We start from the raw sequence: 13,418 nt of genomic DNA, 5'->3' as shown, positions 1-13,418 counted from the left end.
GAAGGCCTAAGAGAAGCAGCTCTATAAAGACAAAAATTTCATTGAAAACAGCAAGGACAAAGCCTAAACAAAAAACAAAGGCTAACTAGCCAAGAACACACTATTTATAACAAAGATTGCAAGTATAACTATCTAAAATTTAAGTAATGCAAGAAATACTGGCCCGAGCTCTCTCTCGACCTCCGATCTGTTGGAACGGCAAACTAGATCTGAGGTGAGACAGACAGCATCATGGGATAGGGTCTTGGCCTCGAGCTACTCTAAAACCTTGAGCTTGAGAAAGCAGCCGATTTGGAGCCGATCCCATGTGTAAGAATGAATGTCGAGATTGAACAACTTCAAATCAAAAGTTATGTACTTAGCATAACACTAGGTCCATGTTGTCTTTTTCCATCCATCTCAACCTGTGGATTAACAGACAGGTCAGATCCAAGGCCAGCAACCAGGATTTTGGCTCTGAAGCTTGAGCTCCTCTCCTATAATGTACTACTAAACCAGATCTCCACAGATCAAGTCTGCACCCCAATACTGGTCCCTAATAAAAAGGTAGTAGAATAGTCACAGTATTATTCACAGTAGAAATGTACCTTAAGAAGTCTACAGAAGGCAGTTTCAGAAAGGCCTGTTAGGTCCTCTAGAAGCAATATAAAATAACATGACAATTTAGATGGGGGTGGAGGGAGGGGAAGTTGACAAGGATCACAGACGACAATGCAGATCTAGTGTTATGCTAAGTACATAACTTTTGTATCCAAGGTTGTCTTTTCCATCTGCTTCAATCTGTTGGACAGAGTCTCCAGCTAGGCTGATCTTGGTGGCACTGCAGAAAGATATTCCTTAGGATGGTAGACCCAAGCACTGCCCTTAACCTTGACTAGAGATTGAGCTTATAATGTTTAATGAAGGTCTGTAGCTGCTAAGCAGATGTCATCCAATGGTGCACAGCTAAAGAAAGTTGCAGAGGTACAGACTGCCCTCATAGAGTGAACCTTGGATTTGGATGGTAAGGATAATCCCACTGGTGTTATACACATGCTAGATATTACTAGTAAGTCATCTGGACAAGGTAACTTTAGATACCCCTGCTCCCAGTTTTGCTTTGGAAAAAGAAACAAATAGTTGGGCAGACATCCTGATGTCCTTTGTTCTACTAAGCAGAACCTTAACTGACAATTTAGGTCTAGGCAGTGAAAAATGTATTCCACATTATTGGCAAGTTTGGAAAGGCATGGGCAAATGGATAGAAAGGCTTAAGTCAGACTCAGAGACCACCTTAGGTAAAAAGGCTGGATTAGTCCTATGAGAGAGAGAGAGAGAGAGAGACCATGACTTTATGTAAAACAGGGAAAGAGGGTTACATGATAAAGCCTGAAGTTCTGATACTCATTGGGTTGAATTTACTGCTACAGGAAACAGAGTCTTCTATGATAGAAATTTTAAATCTAATGTGGCTGCAGGTTCAAAAGGAGGAATAGGATGTCTCAAAGGAAGCCTTGGGAGAAAGGCTCCCCTTTAGGAAGGCTTTAGACAATCTTGAGGAAACTATAAGAGAATCAGAGAAAATTAATACACAGAACAGGATCCAGAATCCATGGAGGGTATACTAAATGAGACCACAGCAATGGAAACCAAACTTGTCTTGGTAAGAAGGGGGCTACAAAGATTACCATTGCCTTGTACCAAGCTGCACTCTGCAAGAACTTGGCAATCAGGGGAGTTGGTGGTACGTGTACAGGAGATCTAAGGGCCAAGCATGGACCAGATCCTCCCTTGGTGACTGACCCATGTGGGGGATCATGGCAAAGAAGCTGCTGCAGTTGGTGTTGTCTGGGGTTGCAAGTAAGTCACAGCAAGGTTGGCCCCAACAATTGAAAAATTTTTATACTGCTGACTGAGAAGCCACTTGTGAGACATTAGCATGCATCAGCTCAGCCTGTTTGCTACTACACTGATCTGATCAGTATATGCATTGCTATGAGAAAGGTTGGGAAGATTTCACCCATGCCATATCCTAAAGGCATCCTGACATAAGGGGTAAGATCGGATACAACCTTGTTTGTTGAGATATCACACTACCGTAATACTGTATGCATGGATAGACATTGCAGAGGCAGGCATGAAACATCCACAATGCCAGAAGGTTCCAAAACACTGATGTGTAGGTTGGCCTCAGTTCAAGACCAGGTACACTGGACCATCTTCGCATCAAACCCCCCCCCCCCCAACAAGAGAGGTGTTCATGGTTACAGTGGCCTTTGCTGGGAGGAAAAAGGGATGTCCTGATGAAACCAAATAAGAGTTCAACCCCCATGAGACATGCTGGTAGCAGATCTCCATAAGCCTTACTGGATGCTGCACTGAATGTGTTCTTAGGAGCCACAATACAATGACAAAGAGTCCACTGGAGTACCCTCATGTAGAATCTGGCATGTGGAACTAACATAATAACAGCTGCCACTGATCCTAGTTGATGAAGAATCAGAACAGCAGGTGGCCTCTGAGGGAGAAGAACCTGATGAACCTGACGACATAATGTCAACAGCCTGGAAAGGTTAACCTGACAATTTGTGTTGTTGTGTCCAAATGGCACCCTATGAACTCCAAGGCCTGCAGTGGGTCTAGTTTTCACATCTTGAAAGCAGAGGAAGGAGTCTCCTGCCTGAATTAAAGCTGCTTTTGACATAGCCATACTATGCCAGTTATCTAGGTATGGAAACACCTAAAGTCCCTGCAGTCTGAGCTGGGCTACTATTACTGCCATGCATTTGGTGAACAGCTGGAGGGGTGTGGTGAGTCCAAAGGGAAGTGCTTGAACGTGATGGCCTGCCGCCAACCCCCCCCCCCCAAGCCAGAAGAGCAGGAGCCTCTTGGACTGTCTGGCTATCTTTATATGGTAACAGGTATCTGGAGGTCTGCAGTATACATCCAGTCATTCTTCCATGCCAGAGGCAGAATGGACTGCATCAAGACTATCTAGAATGTAGTTTGCTTGACAAATAGGTTCAATCATAGGTCCAACATGAGCCTGAGGTCCTTGTTTTACTTCGCCATTAGAAAGAATCTTGAATAGACTCCCATTCTTCTCTGGTTTGGTTTAATAGTCTGAACGTGAGAAAGAATTTAAGAGCTTGTTAATGAAGGTGAGTCTCTGTTAGCACTTTTTCTACTTTTCTCACTGCTGCCATTCTTTGCCATGGGGGATGTCTGGAAGAGTCTTCTGATGTGAAGTCACAGAACTGTTTGGAAAGGGATGCTGTAGACTCTGTTGATAATTCTCCAGCAATGGATATGTGGTGATGGTGTCCCAAGCATGTGGGTGGAGAGCCAACCCCCCCCCCCCACCAAAAAAAAATCCTCCAAGTAGCAACAGCCAGGTAACGCTTCAAGAGTGCTAAAAGGGTTTGTCAGAGAAAGGAACCTTAATTAAACCCTTGGTTCTGCAGTCCATTCCTGCCCCAGGTGCAGTATTCATTAAAGTCCCTCCCTCTGTCCCAGGGGGCACTATCACCAGAAGCTGTCTTTTTTTAATTTTTGGGATTTTCTAAAGAACAACCATTTATCTCCTCTCTCATTATGGGAGAAGGTCCTCTAAGGGATGGAAACAATGGACCCCCGTGGCAGACGATGTTTGGAAGTCTTGTTCACTCCTCATTAGAATGTCTTTGACTTTCAGGTCAGTCAAGGTGGAACCATCAAATGGTGCATTCAGAAAGGATGCCTTGAAGGATTCCATAAAGTTGCAAAGGCACATACATGAAGAACGGTGAACAGCTATGCTGGTGCCTGCCACCTTGGCAGTACTACCTGCTGTATTTGGCAACAAGCATATGTAACGTCTGAAATTAACAGCCTGGATGCCAAATGGGTCTCCATCAACTTACACATCTTAAAAGCCATGGGGAATGCTATGGACTTAGAAATTTCATTCAATAAAACCCTCTATAGCCTATTAAAGTGAGCCATGCAGTTTAGCACACGAAGGACAAAGGTCACTGAAGCATATATGTGCTTTCCAAACCTGAGGGCCCTAGACTCTCTGTTCAGGGGAAGGGAGACAGTCGTGCTCTCCTCTGAGATCTCCTTTTTTGGTGGCTACTGCTACCACAATAGCACTGAAGGCATGCCCCTTGCTCCAGTGTGTCCTGTCCTTTGGCAGGGACCAAAATCTTTTTGGCTTTTTATAGAGATACGCTACTACATCAGGTTCCCTTCCATGCCCTCCAAGGGACCAAGTTCACAAAAGCATCTGGAAGGGTACGTGTTCCTGCACCAAAAGCCTCAAGAAACACTGACTCCTCAGTGGAAGAGCCATTGGTGGGCCAATTTCCCTTCTGCCATAATAATTCTAAAAAATCAACACAAGAGGCATCCTCACAGGGAGACTTCAGGGAACCTTCCCTCTAATCAAGGTCAGTTTCCTCCATTAAAAAATTCCTCAGAGGAATCCAAGTACCTACTTTTAAACTGGTGATTTCTGTGCTCCTTGTGGGGAAGGTGATGCTGGAGAAGATCCAGAAACACCAGTGAAACCCCTAACTTGGGATTGCTCAAGGCTTTGTAATGAAGGTTGTCTTTGAACAAAATGAAATGTAACAGAAGACTCAGGAAGACTGGTGGCTCTGGCTGGATCAGAGACAGAATGCGGTTCTCCAAATCCAGAGTGAGAATTAATCTTCTCAATGCATTTGAAAGCCGACATTGAGGCCAGGTGACCTGGAACAGACCTCCTTGGATACAAAACCTTAAAGGATTGCCATCCCCAACTGCCAATCCAATCAAATCCAAGAAAGAGAGTGGTGTTGAGCTGTCCAGGGTCAAGGCAGAGAGGACTATTAAAACCTCAGAATCTACACTGACTCAAGCTACCAGTCAACTTCTCAGCTCTAGGGAATCAAAGCCAGCAAGATTGTCGACAGTGCCACAGACGACCACACAGTCATAATTAACAGAGGGGCACTGCTGTCAAAATATCACATCCAGCACCACTGAATCTGAGATTTAGACTGAGAAAGTAGAAATCAGCAATGATGTTGAGCCAGCTCTCTCCACTCTTGGGACAGAGAGAGAGGAAACAATTCCCAAGTCAATCTGTGCTTTCAAAAAGTTCTGTACCATTTTGTCCAAATCCACTTCCCTGACAATTCTAGAGAATCTAACAGACCTTGAGGATACCACCAAAGGTGGCTTAGAGAGTCAGTCCATTGACAGGGCTCCAACCTGATATTTAAAGTCAGGAGACCGAATACAAAGGGGGTAATGATTCAGGTGAAACACTGGCTCCAGAGTAACAGCAGCTACTGGGTCAGCACCAATACAGTTCTGAAACTGAAGCTGCAGCAGGACTCAAGCAGCCAGAGATTGGGTGTGGTTTCAAAGTCAGAGCCGAGGAAGTTAGAGATCAGGATAGGTGTGGTTCAGATGCCAGATCTGAACGTGGAGTTACTGAAACAGAGAACCTGGGGATCCTCTGTCCAGGCTCTTCCAAAACTTCACTATATGATCTTTTCCAAATTTCCAATTCTTTCATTCTTTCTTTTCCTTCCTTCTTTTCTATTGTTAACCTTCCTGGATTTCTTGGCTGGTATCTTTAAAGTAGGAGATCCATAAACAGAAGGGCTAGACACTATAAAGAGAGAGAGAGAGAGAGGAGAAGCCCCTTAACAACTAACTTATAATACGTATCTGTAAATTCCTAGACTCAAAAAATGCACAGGCCTCACACTCCTTGTGCACAGGAGCAGCTGCTAAAAAATACATGCATTTTTCTTATGAATCCTGCAGGGGCAAATAGTGCTCACAGTCTACACATTTCTTAAAACCAGAAGCTTCCTCAGCCATCCCTTACACAGTGGGGAAAAACCCTAACTACAACAATCAAAATCCCTTTAAGACTAAAACTAGTAAAAGATAGAAAAGAAAGCTGTAATGGCCTAAATACACAGTGCAGGACTCCACATAATATGTCAGACCTCTTTTTCATTTTTTTTTTAAATAACAGAAAGGGAGAAGAGATGTAAAACAACACCTAAGATTATCAAATTCCTAAAGGAAAGCCTCCAAAAAGCATAGTGGCACTTACCTGTCAAGAGTTCCACAGACCATGTCTGTTGTCAAGTGCCACAAACAAGATCCAATGAAATTAAGTGTAATAGTGCATTATAAGACAGGAGCTCAAACTTTTCCACTAAAGTCCCAGTTGCCAGCCTTGGATCTGATTGGAACTAACAGCCCACAAGTTGAGGTGGATGGAAAATACAACATCAGGTTGAAAATAATTATTAACATAACATAATGACAGATCAGTGCTGTTTTCTTCTGTCCTTTGCAACACATGGGGTATAGTGGATCTGAATTAATCCAAGGCTGACAAACAACTTCAGCCTAAGGTCAAGCTAATCTCCTATCCCATTATGCACTGCTAGTGTTGCTGCCCTTAAAATGAGTTTTCCCCCAACAGGTGACTAACAACTCTAAAAAAGGAGGGAATACTGTCTACTAGGCAGAGTACTGCAACCACGTAGACCATTCAAAAAAGGGTTGCAACCAAGAAAAGCTCCAGGGATGTTCACTGTGGTCCAGCAGGAGTCATGAAAGAGTGATAATTTGGATAAATGACTGAGGGCAGGGATGTTGAGATGGACAGTGTGGATTAGTGTGTGTGAGATATACCTTTAAGAAGTTTTCCAGTGAGTCAGTACATGCATAAATACAGCGCAGGTGCAAGCTAGATTGCCGTTTTGAGTGAGCAGCCACAGTGACAGCGTGCAAGTATGTAGTCAGTCAGTCACTTAGATAGTTAATTTAAGTTTAATGTTCCTGCCCTCGATCCTGATGTATTCGTATACAATAAACTAAAGTGAACACCCAAGCCTCAACGTCTTTGTAATGCACATAATAAGAGAGACATTGTGTCAGAGTGGGATCCAGACTTACAGCCACGAGGCAACCAGTTAAAGTTGGAGAAATATACAGGACTGGACCATCCCTACTAATTAAATGACTCGCAAAACAAGTCTGAAACAAATTTCAGTTTCTAAAACTTGCTTAAATTATTTCTTTTGCTATAAATATAAAACAAAGCACTTAGAATGCTCAAAACAAATTTCTTATTACACAAAATGTCCAAAACTTCGATATATTGATAAAAGTATTCAAAATAATTACAAAAATGTTTGAAACAATATCCAAATTGCATAAAATGTACAAAAAATGAAAACAACCATTTTTTTTGTGATGTGCTACTTTTCTGTATTAACCAAAGCTAATCAAAATATTTGAAGCGTGCAAAGTGTTTGCAAGTGTGCAGTATTACAGTGCAGTTACTTCGCAAAGTAAAGTTGTTTCAAGGGATATTTTGCAGAGTACAGTATTTCAGAGAGATTACTGTGCATTTGATTATCATTACAGGTACAGGGTGTGTGTGAATGTTCATACAGTATTACAACGGCCATTTTGCATTGTGTTTTACTATAGTATGTGGTCATGGCAAAAGGTTTTCTCATACCTGCACCACTAGTGTTGGATAACAATATTGCAGAAAACTGGAGTGTTTGAGCAAGAATAAGATATTTTCATACATGTTGCTTTTTCTGACAAAGACACACATACTAAGCCATTTATTCTGCTTAATTTAGCTAGTTCAGAGGCCATTGAAACACAGTGTTCATTTATGTATGCACCTGCTGTGTTTGCAGGGGAGGCACACCACCATATAGTGGTACCAGCTGAAACAAGGGAAGACCCTGAGTGCTTAAAATGTAAATTTAGAGAAATGTGTAACCCCCCCCCCCCCCAAAAAAAAACTAATATTACAATGGGAAGGTACTTATTTTACACAAGGGATCAAAAACCTGGTGAAACTTTTGCAGCATATAAAACTGACTTGAGAAATAAGGCTAAAACATGCAGATTTGGTGATTTGAGAGATGAGTTGATAAAGGACAGGGTTGTGTGTGGTATTAATAATGACACAGTGAGAAAAAGTTTGCTTCGAGACAGTGATCTGAAGTTGAATAAGGCCATTGAGATTTGTCAGATGTAGGAGTTTATAGAAAAGCACACAAGTATGCTTACAAATGAGAAAAGCTGCGGAAGGCACAGTGATAAAGCTCATGTTGATAGTATGCAGCACTAGGTTCACAGAAACAGGCCCAAGTACATGGCAGCTATTGCAGGTCCTGTCACATTCCCTAGGAAACCCCAAGTATTTCCAGCAAATTCCAGAGCATGATCAGTGAAGCATAAGGGTGAGTCAGCAAAATCAAAACATGTGCCCCCACCTAGCTTTATAGTAAACTGTTGTAATTGTGGAAATATTTTGGTCAGCAGTGTCATTCTTGCAATAAGTGGAATAATTTCAAAAGTTTTTGTAAATCAAATAAGGCACATTATTTTAATGAAGAAGGCATTCCAAGAGGCAAGCTGATCAATTAAAAAGCTGTGACTCTACTTTTTATGTCGATGGTGTGTCTGTTCTAGGTGAAACTGTCAATGCAGTAGATTTGTGGGCAAAGAATGAAATATTTTCTACTGTTTGGATTAATTATGGGAGTCCTGTGGAGATCAAAGTAGATACTGGCTCAAAGTGCAATGTTATGTCGGCTTATAGTGGTGAACAGATTCAAACTGAAGGCTCAGTAGTGCTTTCACATTATTCTGCTGGGAACAGCTATGACTTGCAATTTTTCATTGTCATGAGACACGTGCAGTCATTATTAGGCCTCAGAGACGGTATCAAACTGGGACTGCTTTCATTTAATAAAGTTCACCATGTAAACCTGCATGACAGCAGCTCAAATTTCACCCCAAACTATTTTTTCTGAGTATGCTGATATTTTTTGCAGACAAACTAGGCAAACTACCAGTTGTGTACTCTATGAAGTTAGATCCAGAGGTCAGCTCAGTCATCAGTCCAGCATGGACAGGTCCAGTATTTTATTTTTATTTATTTTATTTATTTAACATTTGTTGACCGGGAAAGTCCGACTAGGTTCCACAGATCCTGTTTTCAGCGGAGGCCCGGGGAGAAATGCTCCAGCAGCATGTCTTTAGAAATGTGGGAGGAAACCGGAGTACCCGGAGGAAACCCACGCGAACACAGGGAGAACATGCAAACTCCACACAGAAGGCACCCCAGGCGAGAATCGAACCGGAGAACCTCTTGCTGTGAGGCGACAGCATTAACCGCTGCACCACTGCGCCACCCAGTAGCTATGTAGAGCAGAGTCAAAGGCGAGCAAGACAAAATGATGCAGGTAGGAGTAATTTGACCAGTAGAAGAACCTACTGAATGGGTATCCTACATGGTAGTAGCTCATCAGAAAAGCTCAGATGATATCAGAATATGTACTGATCCAAGAAATCTGAACAAAGCATTAAAAAGGCCTCATCATCCAATGTGCACAGTTGAAGAGGTTGCTGCCCTCATGCCAAATGCCAAAATGCCACAGTTTTTTCAGTCTTAGATGCAGAGAGTTCATTTTGCAAATTTTGCTTGACCGAAAATCTTCATTGCTAACCACGTTCGGTATGCCATTTGGAAGATACAGATTTCTGAGAATGCCATTTGGGATAAATTCTGCCAGCGTGCAAGGGAGCAAGTTGGGTGCAAGTTTATCAGGCTATCCATGTGCTATTATAGTAATAGTAGATGATATTCTAGTAGGAGGCAATGGTGAAGTCGAACATGACAGAAACCTCAAGAAAGTTCTGGAAAGAACATCCATCATCATCATCCCCCCTTTTCCCATTTACATGGGGTCGGGGTATCGTATTAACTGTCGCCAACTCTCTCGATTCAGTGCCATTCTCCTGCCTTCTTCAACACTCATGCCTGACTGTCGCAGATCTTCTTTCACACAATCCATCCACCTCTTTGCTGGATGCCCTTGCTTCTTCTTACCTTCTTCCTGTCTGTCCCAAATCTCCCTCACCAGATTGTCTTCTGCTTTTCTACACATGTGCCCAAACCACCGTAATCTGTTCTCTTTGATCTTTTCTGCAATTGGAGCTACTTTGGTTTCTGCTCTTATGCCCTCATTTCTTCACCTGTCCCGCAGTGTACATCCTACCACCTTTCTCAGGCACTTCATTTCCATTACCTCTAGCTTCTTCAACTGTTCTGCATTTACTGCCCAGGTTTCTGTACCATACAGTAGTACTGGTCGCACCACTGTCTTGTACACCTTACTTTTCAGCTTCTTTGGCATTCTTCTGTCATAGACTACACCTGATACTCTATGCCAGTTGGCTGCAGCCCCTCTGATTCTAGCTTTGACCTCTTCATTCAGACTACCCTTCTCCTCAACCACCCCTCCCAGATACTTGAAGCTGTTTACCTGTTTCACTATCTTCCCATCTAGCTCTATTCTCAGCTTCTTCTGATTTCCCCAATCTGCTGCCATTACCACTGTCTTATCTGTGCTTAGTTTCATCCCATGTGCCTTCAGATTTGCATTCCATTCTCCTATCCTTTGCTGAAGTTCTAGATCAGAGTCTGCCTGTAATGCCACATCGTCTGCATACAGCAGCTTTGTTGCTCTGACCCCTCCAACCTGTTTGCTGATGTAGTCCATTACCAGTATGAACAGCAGTGGGCTCAGAGCTGAACCCTGGTGTACACCCACACCCACTAGGAACCCCTCAGTGAGGCCAAACACTGTTCGTACTTGAGTCACTGGGTCCTTGTACATAGCCTGTACTAATTCTACCAATGTTTCTGGGACTTCAAACCACCGCAGTACTGCCCAGATCAGCTTTCTTGGGACCTTGTCATATGCTTTCTCCAAGTCTAGGAAAGCCCAGTTTGACTCTCTCCTCTTCTCTAGTTTCTTCTCAAGTATCTGTCTCAATGCAAACATCGGGTCAGTTGTGCTGCATCCTGATCTGAATCCGAACTATTCATCTCCCATCTTACATTCTACTATTCTGCGTATCCGTTTATCAATCACCCTCTCCAGAACTTTCATGCAATGTGGTAGGAGTTTGATGCCTCTGTACTGTCCACAGTTGTGGATCTTCCCTTTGTTCTTGTATACTAGCACGAGTATGCTTATTCTCCAGTCATCTGGGATACGCCTTTCTCTCCACACTGCAATTAGTACCCTCAGGAGCCATTTCTCCCCTAGCTCACCCAGCATGTTTATCATATCTGCTGTGATCTCATCTGAGCCTGCTGCTTTCCCTGACTTCATTTTCCTTAGTGCTGCTCTTACTTCTAAGCTGGGCTCCTCTTCTACTCTCATTGTAGGCTGTTTCTGGTGCAGTACCGCTTCTGTGGGGTTTTCTTCATTCAGAAGCTGCTGGAAATACTCCTTCCATCTGCCTTTGATGTCCTGTGGGCTGGTAAGCAGGTTGTTGCTGGAATCCCTTATGAAGGGTGTCTGACTATCTTCTTTATCTTTCTGTCTTTGCCTTGCCACCTGGTATAGTTTCTTTGTGCCCCTTACTGAGTCACTTTCCAGAAGCTGATAGAGTGCCTCTGATGCCCTATTCTTTGCTATTGCAACTTCTTTCTTAGTTTCTTTGTTAGCCAACCAGTAGTCCTTCCTAGCTTGGTCAGTCTTTTCAATCCCCTACTTCTTCCTGCACTCCTTCTTTCTTTTGATTACTTCCTGCACTTCTGCATTCCACCACCAGCTTTCCTTATGCACCTTATTTCCATACCTGGCTCGGCCACATATCTTTTCTGTAGTCCTAACAAACACATGCTGTTTTTAGGTGCTGCCACTCTTCTTCAACTCCACCTATTTCCTCCTCTTCTTGGGGTGCTAGAGCCCTGAGTAATTCCTTGAACTGCTGTACTTTCTCTCTAGGTGATTCGGTCTGGAAAGAACACATGAAGTGAATCTTAAACTGAATCCTCAGAAGTGCAAGTTCTGGCTACGAGAAGTTTCTTATGTGGGTCACTTGTTTACCACTTCAGGTTTACGACCAGATCCTTCCAAGCAAACAGCAATTCTCGAGATGCCAGCTCCAGACAATGTTCAAGCCCTGCAACGTTTTCTTAGCATGGTCAACTATCTAGGCAAGTTCATTCCAGACTTAAGCCAACTTTCAGCACCGCTAAGAGAGCTGACACGCAAACGTAATTTGGTCATGGTCAGAACAGCACCAAAGACTATTTGATGCCCTGAAACACAAAATTGCCAAGCCACCAACTCTCAGCTACTATGATGTTCACAAAGCAGTTACTCTTTCCTATGATGCTTCTAAATTTGGTCTAGGTGCAGTCATTTGATAAGAGGGTAAGCCAGTGGCCTATGCTCCGAGAACTCTTACCCAGACTGAGATGCAGTACGGCCAGCTTGAGAAACAGCTTTTGGCAATTGTGTTTGCATATTCGAACCTCCATGATTATATTTATGGTCGAATTATCCAGATCAAAACTGACCACCAACCTCTAGTTACTATTTTGAGAAAGCCTATGCATACAGCTCCAGCTAGATTGCAACGTATGACTCTCAAATTGCAAAAGTACAATTTTAATCTTGTTTACATAAAAGGCAAACGTCTTTATCTTACTAATACTTTATTCAGACCGCCCAGAAAAAAACACAGAACAGTAAAACAATGAGTAGTTTGATTCTGAAGTCATGGAAGTGAGATTTTTTTCTTCCACACATCTTGATTAGCTTAGAACTCACACAGCTTCAGATCCAGTTCTCCAGAAGCTAAACCTCTTTATCAGCCAAGGATGGCCTTCCAAGCAATCCTGTTTACCAGTAGAAGTGCAACCTTATTTTCCATACAGAGATGAGATTTTGTCAGACAATGGTATTATCATGAAAGGTCTTAAAGTGATTGTTCCAAAATCCTTGCAACAAGAGTACATTAAGATCTTGCATCGTGGCCACCCAGGAACTGATTCTACCAAAAGATGGGCTACAGGTCTAGTATTCTGGCCTTCTATGTCAAGAGATATTGAGAAAGTGCTTTCATCTTGTTCAGTATGTAATAGCACAAAGCCGCATCAACAGAAAGAACCACTTCATTTAAGCCAGATTCCTCAACTACCTTGGTCGACAGTAGCCACAGATATCTTTGAGTAGAATGGTCAACATTACTTGGTGTTAGCAGACTCTTATTCAAACTGGTTCGAAATTGACCTTCTTCCCAACCTAACTTCCAGTACTGTCATTACTAAGTTGAAGCAACATTTTTCTGCCCATGGTAGTCTGCACAGAGATATTTCTGACAATAGTGCACAGTTTACAAGTCAGCAGTTCAAGAAAATTGCAAAAGAGTGGGACTTTGTTCATATTACGAGTAGTCCTGAATACCCTCAGTCAAACAGCTTGGCTGAACGTGCAGTTCAAAGTGCAAAACAGCTGTTAGAGAAATCCGATACCAATGTTTTTCTCAACTTGTTATATCTCAGAAACATTCCTTGTGACAAATATCTTGGTTTACTTGCCCAG

At 42.7% G+C, this 13,418-nt stretch overlaps 1 protein-coding gene across 1 annotated transcript in view; it reads right to left on the bottom strand.

Annotated features, from left to right (window-relative positions):
- STAU2 (staufen double-stranded RNA binding protein 2) overlaps nucleotides 1-13,418 on the bottom strand; it is a 3,898,627-nt gene that overhangs the window by 1,893,445 nt on the left and 1,991,764 nt on the right. The window lies entirely within an intron of this gene.

The sequence above is a fragment of the Protopterus annectens genome, chromosome 3.part1, assembly GCF_019279795.1.
Source record: "Protopterus annectens isolate FY-2018-M chromosome 3.part1, PAN1.0, whole genome shotgun sequence".
NCBI classification, from domain to species: Eukaryota; Metazoa; Chordata; order Ceratodontiformes; family Protopteridae; genus Protopterus; species Protopterus annectens.
Note: the sequence above shows the minus strand (reverse complement) of the source record. Positions and strands in the feature narration are given on the sequence as shown.